General features: G+C 41.9%; 1 long non-coding RNA gene across 1 annotated transcript; it reads left to right on the top strand.

Annotated features, from left to right (window-relative positions):
* The first annotated feature begins 4,746 nt into the window (after positions 1-4,746).
* Positions 4,747-9,014, top strand: LOC118172825. The gene is made up of 2 exons (XR_004753873.1): positions 4,747-4,958; positions 7,028-9,014. It is a non-coding gene; the product is annotated as an uncharacterized LOC118172825 (long non-coding RNA).
* Positions 9,015-10,134: the final 1,120 nt, after the last annotated feature.

Genomic DNA, 10,134 nt, shown 5'->3' with positions numbered 1-10,134 from the left:
ACAGAGTTTGATACTTGTCAGAGAAGCTATCACAAAACCAGCCTCCTGCTTGAATATTTTCATCTTCAGTGGTAATATTCATGAAACGGTAATGCTGAAACTGCTGACCGAGTTCTCTGTGCTGACTTTAAAAGACTTTGCGCATCCCGTGAGAAAGTGAGACTGAAGTATTCCTGGAGGTATTGAGCTACTCTGCAATGACTCTGCATGCAGCTCTTGTCCTCAGGCACTGCAAAGGGCTAGCTTTCCCTCTTTCATTCTTTATAATGCCCTGGGACAATGGCTTGTTTGTTTTGTTTCCTCCAATATTTGACTTTATCTGCAATAATTAAAACATTACTAATGGCAGAATTTTGGCCATGAGGAGATAAAAAACCAACATGTCAAAAACCTGTCAGTCTCTGGTAGTAGAGCATACTAGCTCTGTGAATGCTGGGGGATGCTGGATTGACTGGTGCATGGATAAAAGTGCGTACCACTTTGCACATTTATTTGCACATTACGCAAATAATACAGAAATAATGTATCTGAGATGTCTGATCATGATATTAACGTTCAATTTGCCTGCAAAAACACTTACTTTTCTAATCTTTCTTATATTTTCTTGATCCTAAAAAGTGATATGAATAAAGCCTGGTCAGCTGTGTATATTATTATTATTATTATTTTTAAGTAAATTTAAGTAAGTTTAAGCTGCAACAACTTCTGAAACCAATGAGGTAGTTAGCATGGGTAGAATGTATTAACTACCACTTAAAGACCAGTCTAAATATCTCCCATCTGTTTTTGCCCAGGCTTTCAGTATCAACTGGTTGAATTTCACCTTTCACTGGTAAAGTCAAGGACAGTATTTTTATAGTCTTTCTTCTCTACTCCCACTTTCAGCAATACTAAGTGCAAAGGGAGAGCCTATGAGAGAAACAATTTAAAGCCATCATAAGATGCTCTGAACAATCTGAATTTTTGTGGCTGGCCTACATATTAGCTGTAGAGAAGAGGCAGTTAGTAGGAGATAAAAGTGCTCACTAAGTGTGCTACCCTCAGGTTTTCCAGAATACCAGCCCCCATCTGCAAAATTCCCAGGTACTGAGCACAAATACCCACTCTGCACTCATAATGCCCATAAGCACATTTCTTCTTCCCTAAGTGTTGGCAGTGTTGTCTCAAAACTCTGAGCAACTTGTATCCTTTCCCAACCTTATTTCTACATTACTCCAAATTTTGCCAAATTTGTAACAGCCTTTCCAGTGTTTTTCCTTTTTATTGTGTATTTGTACTGTCAACCACTAACTCCTCCACCTCTCTTGAGTAACCAGAACATGAACTGAAGCAGTTTTCTATCCAATCCTTTCTCTGTTTGAAAGGCAAAAGCAAACAAATGCAGCTGTACTTTTTCAGAGAATTGATTTTTCTTTCTAAAAGAGAAAAAATATGTAGAAAAAAAAAATGAAGTGAAGCAATACAGAAATTGTAATTCTAACATTAAAAACTGTATTAGTAAATATTGCCTTCTACCTCTATAAATATTCAAGTCAAACGTCCATCTTAAAGAACCGCCTGCTCTGGGTAATGTGATCATTACAAAGTAATGCATCTGCCTTGGCCAGAGTAATAGTGAAAAAAATGCAAAGAAATTTAGGAATCACTCATCTTGAAACACTGGTAATCACTCGTCTGCACCCAGAAGCAATAAGCTATTACACATTTAGTCACAATGACGAAGATTTAGAAAAACAGAAAGAGAGAAAGAAAAGTAATAAGACAATGCAGGTGGATCTGGCATTTGTCATTTGCTTTCTGCTGTTTTCATTTCAGTGTCTTGTCCTGCTCCTGCACTATGCAGTGTGCCCTAGCTCCTCCCATTTATCAAAATTTTCATTTTCTATCATTTGCATTCTTGCTTCAGCTTTCTGAATGCTCCCAACTGCCATTTCAGCTCTCAAAAAAACCCCAGTCTGCCATCCAGTATCGCTCTACACTAGATATTATTATTTCCCTTGCTTGCTGCACACCCAGTATGTGTTTCTTCAATCCACATTTTAATTTATTAGCAGGGCAGAAAACAGAAGATTTTGCAGCAATGTCAGTACTGCTGGAGCCTGATGACCACTTCATGACATTCTAACAAGTAATACATATTTTTTAATGTGAGGAGAACCACAGAGATTTTTTTGGCATCTGGAAGAAAACTGACCACTTATGAACTAAATCAATAGCAATGTCTGGTGGAAAGAATTCCACAGTCATAATGAATGCAAGGAGTTCCTCCATCAAATGTTACACACGGTATTTTAAATGGCAATGTTTACCATGGTGGGTTTTGTTGTTGTTTTTTCTAGCTACAAACACCATCTACAAATCCCACTGCTTGCACCAGCATTGCAGTTTTAAAACATATTTATCTTCCTGTTCATCACGGTAAGACAGGGAAAGTCCAATACCATTGTTTTACAGCTCAGAAGCTGAAAGTGAGAGACAAAGGAACTTGAGAAATTTGCAATGGGAAGTCTGTGATGGAGAAGAGATTTCCTTCTCTTGGGTTTGCACCTTCGCCCTTCCTTTTCTTTGCCCTTGTCTGTCTTAACAAAAACCCTTCTGCTCCTGTTACCATCTTTGCCATTGAGCTACTCAGTCTGTGCATGAGGAACCAAGCCCCTGTCTGGAGCTTCAGCACTCCACACTCACTGTGATGCTGCACGAACGAACAGGGTGCAAGCTAACACACAGGGAACAGCTGACTAAATTCCACTCTGCTCCTGTAGAACATCATTTCCAAAGCAGGAATCATTTGTATTTTATTTATACTGCCAGCCAGAATGTTTACTAGGAACAGAGGTGGGAGGAAGGAATATTTTGCCAGTGATACAGGAAAATAGCAATTTATATTTTACAGCTGATGAATATTCATCCCTAGAGGTTATATGACAGTTGGGTGAGTTTTCTTTTAGGGAAAAACAAAATCAAAAGACAATTCTTCAATCGAAACTATGTTCCCACTGTGAATTACATTCACCTTGTAATACTCGAGAGAAAGTATTTTTCAATTAATCTGACCTTTATCAAGAGCTAGCACAGAAGAAACTCACGGAGCTAAGTACTTGGAGTCAGAGTAAGAAGCACTGTACATCTGTACACAGTGTACTACACAAACTGATGTTTAAGAGAGATTACTGTATACACCATGGAACTGCTTCTAACTTACAAGGGTGTACACGGTCCTTGACCGAACCGTTCACCAGAATCTTTGTGCCCAAAAGTAAATCAGATGCCTTCAAGTGCCAAGGAGAGTGCTGCGTAAGCTCCCCCTGGGTGGAACCTGGCCGCGCTCCTCCATCATAGGACACACTTAGGCCTCAACACCAGTTGTTCTTCCCTGCTGACAGGGATCTGAACGACCAAAGCGCCTGCCCGAGAGCAAAGCCTGCTGTCACTCACACAGCAGAGCCCTGTGTGAGGAGCCAGACCTGGAACTGTCTGCAAAGAGCACGGCTCGCTCAGCACCCCCAGCGGTGCCCACGCGGCCTAGGCTGTCAGCAGACTTCATCGTTTGCCTCCCTCCACACTCTCCACTGAACTGGAGGACCAGAGATCCATAGTGTTGAGTTGAGTGGTGAGAAAGCTAAAGAAGCTCCAGACCCAGAAGAAGGGAGGATTACCAGACTACCAAAAATGAGAAGTGCCCCGAGCTATAACCCAGCCTCTGTGTGCTGTGAGAGCACGCTGATTGCTCTGAGAATACAGAGAGCCATCCTCAGACAAGAAGGACCAGATACAATTTTACTTTGTAACCCAACCTTGTGTTACTTTTTACTTAGCCATTTTCAAGTAAAACTTGTCTTTTTTCTTTTTCTTTTTCCCTTTTTCCCCTTTCCCTCCCTCCCCAGCTTCACCACAACGCATTTTTCTCTGCTCTGCTGACACCCACCACACATCCACCTCAGTCATCAACACATTCTCCTCCTGTTTGAAAACCCAATTTCATTCCAAAAATGGCAGATAAAGTCCTAAGTGCTAATTTCACATAATCCCACCTGTATTACTTTGGCAAGGACAAAAAAGGCTGGGTTTCATGATGAGGATTTCATTTTGGAAAATTATGAGAACACAAAGTCTACTCGCATTCACTGAGGGCGTGTGCTCTGAAATAACAAATGGTCCTTCCTCCTGTGGTCTGACATTATCTATTTGAAAGTCAATGACTTTTGGAAGATGAGAAATTTCACCAGAAATTCAGATATTTTTTCCACTAATTTTGAACTGCAACCTGTATACCTGAGAAAAAAAGAGAATGCCCCGTAGAGCAGCAGATATGTACTGGAATCAAGTATCCTCACCTGTGAGAAAGCTGGTAAGCCATGCTGCATGCTTTTTGTGAGTTATTGCCTTCCCCATTCAATCCTACACTAGATTTACTTTACCATACATTGAGACTACAGGATTCTGCAGGATCAGCCCCTAGCAGCAAATGTATAAAAGTATGTCCAAGTGCTGTCAGTACCATAGTTGCCAAGTCTTTTTGGCTAGAAAGCCGAAATTGACTCATAAGTACTGCTATTCCCAGCCAAAAATAAGTGTGTATTGCCTTACATTTTCCTTTCCACATTTCTCATAGACATTTACATTTATATCAACACATAATGAGTAGAGGAAACACAAAGACATTTGAACAGCATTTTCTTTAGCTTGTCAAAAATGCCTTTTTCTCCCTTTTTCCTAACATTAACATTAATTGGAGCTGGGCAAAAATCCTCATGTTAATATGAATAAAAGTAACACTAGTACGTTACATTTAATTAGCATCTAAACTAAAGATCCTACGCCCTGCAAGCGATTTCCACCCGGGAAATGTTGTCTGACAAGCAAACGCAGCCAGCTCTGATGCGGCGTGGGGCAGCTTTTCCAGATGAACAAGAATAAAGGGGAGAGGATGCAAATCCAGCCACGGGCACAACAACCAGGTAAGTGGGTCAGATTAAGACTATCTGGGACAGCGGGGCAAACATTGTTTTCCTTATGAAAGCAGCCTTCCCTGTGAATTAAATCAAAACGTTTGTCAAAGATAATTGAAATCATGTTTACTGCACAGATTCATAAATCTGAAATGTAGAGCTCCGCAGACACCATTCGATCCTGGTAGCATCATAATAAATCAAAAGACCAGTAACTTGAAAGTCTTTTGTGCTTTTTAGAATAACCCAAAGATGTGTTCACAGCATTTGTTTTTTCTGGCCTCCTTTATTTTTCCCTGTCTTGTGGAATGTGTGCTGCCATCTATATTTGACAGCTAATGCAAAATACAGACAGTCTTATAGATCAGAAAGGCTAAAGTTTCTTCTTGCTCTTCTGTTCCCCTCAGCTCTCTCCAATGCCTCCACCCCCTCCCTGGCTCTTGTTTTCCTCATCTCCATGCTGTTTCATTTATCCTCCCTTCCTCAGTCCCCGCAGTTCCCTGTTGTTCCTCATTCTAGTCTTTCAGCTCCACCTCATCTCCGGCTCTTGTGTTCTGATCTCCTATTTTCAAAAATACCACATAAGAAGGTACTAAAAAAATAATCAAAAGCTCTTGTAAAAGCTGCTGTTTTCTAAAGTACCTAGCAGACATTGTGCTACTTTTATTTTAGGATTTTTTAGGACAAATCCAAGCAGCTGTCCTTTTTCTTCTAATAGGAAGAGTTTAAAAACTGTCCAAGATACAAAGCATTATTATTCTATTTTAAAGAACATGGACACTTGCAGCTCTGCTGATGGAAGACGAAAGGCTAGTTCAAATTATCGCAACTTTATCACGGACTCATCACCTTTCTAATTAAGCTACACCCGTTAGTCACAACCTTTTTGGCTTTATTTTTTTTTTTTTTTTTTTTTTGTTATGGACCTGTGGAGCTAATTTTCACTCAGGGTCAAAACTGAGCGGGCTGATTTTACCAGATCACAGTTTAAACCAAGTCTCAGGCAAACTATTCTTTTAAACACGGCTCCAGCTCATTTATGCTGTGGGTTTGACTTAGCATCCTTCTCCAGCTCTTGATGAATAATCTCACGATTTCCTCCTGGGCTCTTTTGGTAAGAAAAGAGGGCAGAGAAAGTATCCCACCATAGAGGATTTGGAATGGATTTAGCACTGTGTTCTCTGCATGAAAGTAAGCACATCTGCATGCCTGATTTGGAAGCGGCACGTGCCAATTAATGGAATTGCCCATTTCCACAGACAGCTGCCCGAGCTGTGTGTGTGGTCACAGTAACTGGAGAGCAAACTTGCTTGAGAAACCTGGCTAGGCTTATATGCCACCTGAAAGCATATCTTTTCAAAAGCATTTGAGTATAAAGTTTTAAAGATGCTTTTTTGATGGCTTTTAAAGTGGTTGCCTCCAAGGATGCATAAACAATTCTGTTCGCCGTCACTGATTAGCACTGCACAAGTATTAACCTCAACAGCCACACTGTGGTCTGCAAAAAACATCACTTCCTATTAATTTCTGAGTACCACAAATAATGACCACCTTTGGAGATGGTCAAAGTAGTGCAAGGAGAGAGGGAAGTTATGCTTAAAAAATTTAAATAACCACAGACATGGAGAAAAATCCCAGTAGTGTACCTGAGCCTTTTAAAGAGCTTGTGCATACCACCCCCTATATCACAGCAGAATCTGCAGAGGTTTGAGACAGGAAGAAATAAGCAGCAAAATAAGATTTCAGAGTGTTCTTAAATGGACATTGAAGCTTTCTTAGATATATTGTACAGAATGTTTTGGGCTGTTTTTTCCTCACCATCCTGAAGCAGAGGTTGCTTTTTCCCCGGAGGGGTTGAGGGAAGAAAGTGTGTTAAGGATCATCTACAGCTGTAGAGCTGGCACTAGGTACTGCAGCGCTTTGTGTACTGGCAGCTCACTATGACAACTGATAGCCTGGATGAGGACGAACTGTGTTTCTTCACTGACATTGTCAGACAGCAACGACTTGAGTTTGCACAGACTTCTGCCACTATTTGAGACTGATAAGATTAAAACTGTTGTGATTTTGTTTTGAAGGGAGCTCCTGTGCGAGCACACTGCATCGTCTCCAGCACAGGGCTGCGCGCTCCTGGGTACGGCAGAGGAGCAGAGGAGGACGCACTGTGGTACAGAGGAGCTGTTCTAAAACTGAACTCAGAAGCAATGAGAAAGCTGGGGATATTATTAATGTAATAACCTCTAATGCATGGCATTAGAATTGCAAACCGTCTGGTGAAATTTCCAAGTGGCCAGGTGAATGGGAGGACTGCATAAAGCATGGGTAACGGTATGTAAATTACGATGTATATCAGCTTAAGGAGAACACAGCATGAGAACATCTGAGCATAACAAGATTGGAAAGGTCCTCTTGGCTGCAGAGAGCAGAGATCCTCCAGAGAGCACCCACCTCAGCCCGGAGGCCCACCACCACCCCACCGCCGCCTGCAGGCAGCTGTCCTGCCCCAGCAGCTGGCGCTGCCAGCGATCTGCCTTCGCGTCAGGCAGCCCAGGGACCATTGCATTTGTCTGTTCTCAAAGAATCAGATCCAAAATTTTGTGAAATGAATAGAACTCCAGAGAGGTCGGCAAGTCTGAATCGATTCATGATTACGTATATGGCGAAATGCAGAGCAAGCTGCTTAGGACTGGTTGCAGTAGGCCAGTTCCTTTAGCTTCACTATTTCTCATTCCTTTAGCTATGGTGCACGATCTGTCCCTTATTTATCTTTTTCAAAATGAAAAGAAAACAGGACTGGAGGGGACTTCCTGAGTAACCAAGGATGATCTCCCACCAGCGGTGGGAATGATATCATAGAAACCTTTATATTGCCCCTTAGATCTCCAGGATAAGGACCGGTCCTTTTTTCTGAGCAACACTGTGCAACTCAAAAATACACATAAATGCAGAAAGAGCCAGAGGTGATCTAAAAAATAAATAAATAAGGGAAGGGAGATAAATAATACAGATGGTCCAGGCTACCCACTCTGAACACACTGTGACCTATGTCACTTTCTTATAGATTACTCCAAATCTCTTATCTGTCTTTGTGGCTAATGGCCTGGAATAAAATATTCTCACATTCAGGCATAAAGATAACAAGCAATCCCACAGAGAAAATTAGTAGTCATGTCTACAGCTCCTCCTCTGGACTTCCCTGTGTCAGTTCTGCAGGTTTTCTAGGTTTTCCTATTGTTACAAGTGAGCCTGCTTGCAGCTGCCTGCGGAGCAGGTGAGCAGCCTGCGGAAAGGCAGGGCTGGGCGTCAGCCTCGGCCAGCCTGCGGACGTCACCCACCCTAAGGAACAACGCGAGGCTGTCGGAGGCGACCTTTGGCACTTACTGAATAAATAAATGATAATTAGATCAGGAGCATTATTGCAGACCTTGTAGTCACTAAAAATAGGGCATTTGGAACAGGCTGGTTAAATGCCATCTCTCCCTAGAAGCCTAAGCAAGGAAAGGATAAAGACCATTACTGCTTTCAGTAACAGAAAGAATGCCTCTTGCTTACGTGGCTGAAGCTGAGTCTTTGTTCCTACGTGTCTTAGCTTCTTCTGCTAAAAATTTATAGCAGGGCTTTTTGTGTGGGTTTGAAACCACTCCCAGTGACAGGAGATGTTCTAGGTAGAACTGCCGCAACTAAGGACCATCACAGAATCACTAAGATTTCTCTGTATAGTTTACAGAAATCTTTTTTCATGGTTATTTATTTATTTATTAGGTTCCAATACTACATTAGTGCCCAAGAAAACCAAATCCATATTGAATCTATCTCAGTAGACTTTTTTTTTACTCAACAAATGGTCTGCGGTAGTTAGAAAAGCATGTGGATTTCTACAGAATTGAGAAATTGGCTCTGGCAAGCTGCGGTAAAAAATACAGTTTTCTCTGTGTTGATTTTTCAATATTTAGTGTGTATTCAGAATACATCCTCAATGCCATGCTATGCTCTATAGACTTGATATATGATTATACAGCTGTGACTAAGAAATGATGTATGAAATAAAAATCCCTGAACAATGCATTGGGAATACAGACTCTGTAAGCTACCGCATGCGGTAGTAGCTGCTGTTGTCGCACTCGGAAAGAAGGGAGCCAGCGCATTTCAGTAAGGATCCAAACACCAACTCCATTAAAAACCTTTCAGAATACACAAAGCCCCTCTTTAATGTGCATTATGCATTGTAAGATAAGGCTGAACAAGAGAGCCGTTTGGGATCTTTGTTCGACCTGGGACACAGGACGCTGGGTATCCATTCTAATCCCCCATCAAGTGGCTCCACGCCAGCAGCAGCCGGGGCCAAGCCCGGCCCCTCCATCTTGCACCGGCATTTCTGCCCGTTTGCAGCAGTGATCAAACCAGAGTGACAATACTCATCTTGTAAGCCTAAAATATGGAGCAATAAGAAATTAATTTTGCTGCAACTGCTGGCATGTTACTGTGAGTTTTCTGACTTAAGCCATCACAAGGAAAAGAAGAAAAAAAAATAATAAAAAAAAAAGAGCAAGCAGCTCTGGCCTCCATCTTCCTGGCCTCCATCTTCCCAGCCTCCATCTTCCCAAAGACTGAAATGAAGTCACCGCAGCAGAGCCTGCTCTTTAGGTACCAAAACAGTCAGCTTCACCAGTCAGCATCCAACCTGTTTCTCTCAACTGTAGAGAATAAAATATTGAGCTTTTAAAATTTTTCATTGGGTTTTAGTTGGACGAAACAGAAGAGACATAACTGAAGCTGCTAATGCAAGTTTTGACTTCCTCGAAAAATTCCCTAAAAGTTGCCTGTGGGAGATTCATATACCTTTCCGTGTTGTCAGCACAAAGCTGCTAAGGCCTTGAGACCGTGCTGTTAAAGTCTACCTGCTTTTGCATTACCTGTGTGGGTTTTTTTAAACAAGCGCAGCAACAATTTCCATGCTGGCCTTCAGCTTTGGTTTACACATTTCTTTCCGCTGAGGAAAATTCTACTTGCTCCCGTGTGTTTGTTACACTGGTTCAAAAGCCAGATTACTTTTATTTCTGTGCTGCAAGCCGGCCCTCCTGCCTCTGCCCTCCCACAGGCCCCAGACGCCACAGCCCTGTCCTTCATAGCCCTTTGCATGCTTGTCCAGTGGGTCCCATCATGGAGCACAGGCAGACCTGTGCCA

Source organism: Oxyura jamaicensis, chromosome 11 (genome assembly GCF_011077185.1).
Source record: "Oxyura jamaicensis isolate SHBP4307 breed ruddy duck chromosome 11, BPBGC_Ojam_1.0, whole genome shotgun sequence".
NCBI classification, from domain to species: Eukaryota; Metazoa; Chordata; class Aves; order Anseriformes; family Anatidae; genus Oxyura; species Oxyura jamaicensis.
The sequence above is the reverse complement of the archived record's forward strand: the minus strand, read 5'-3'. Positions and strand labels throughout refer to the sequence as shown.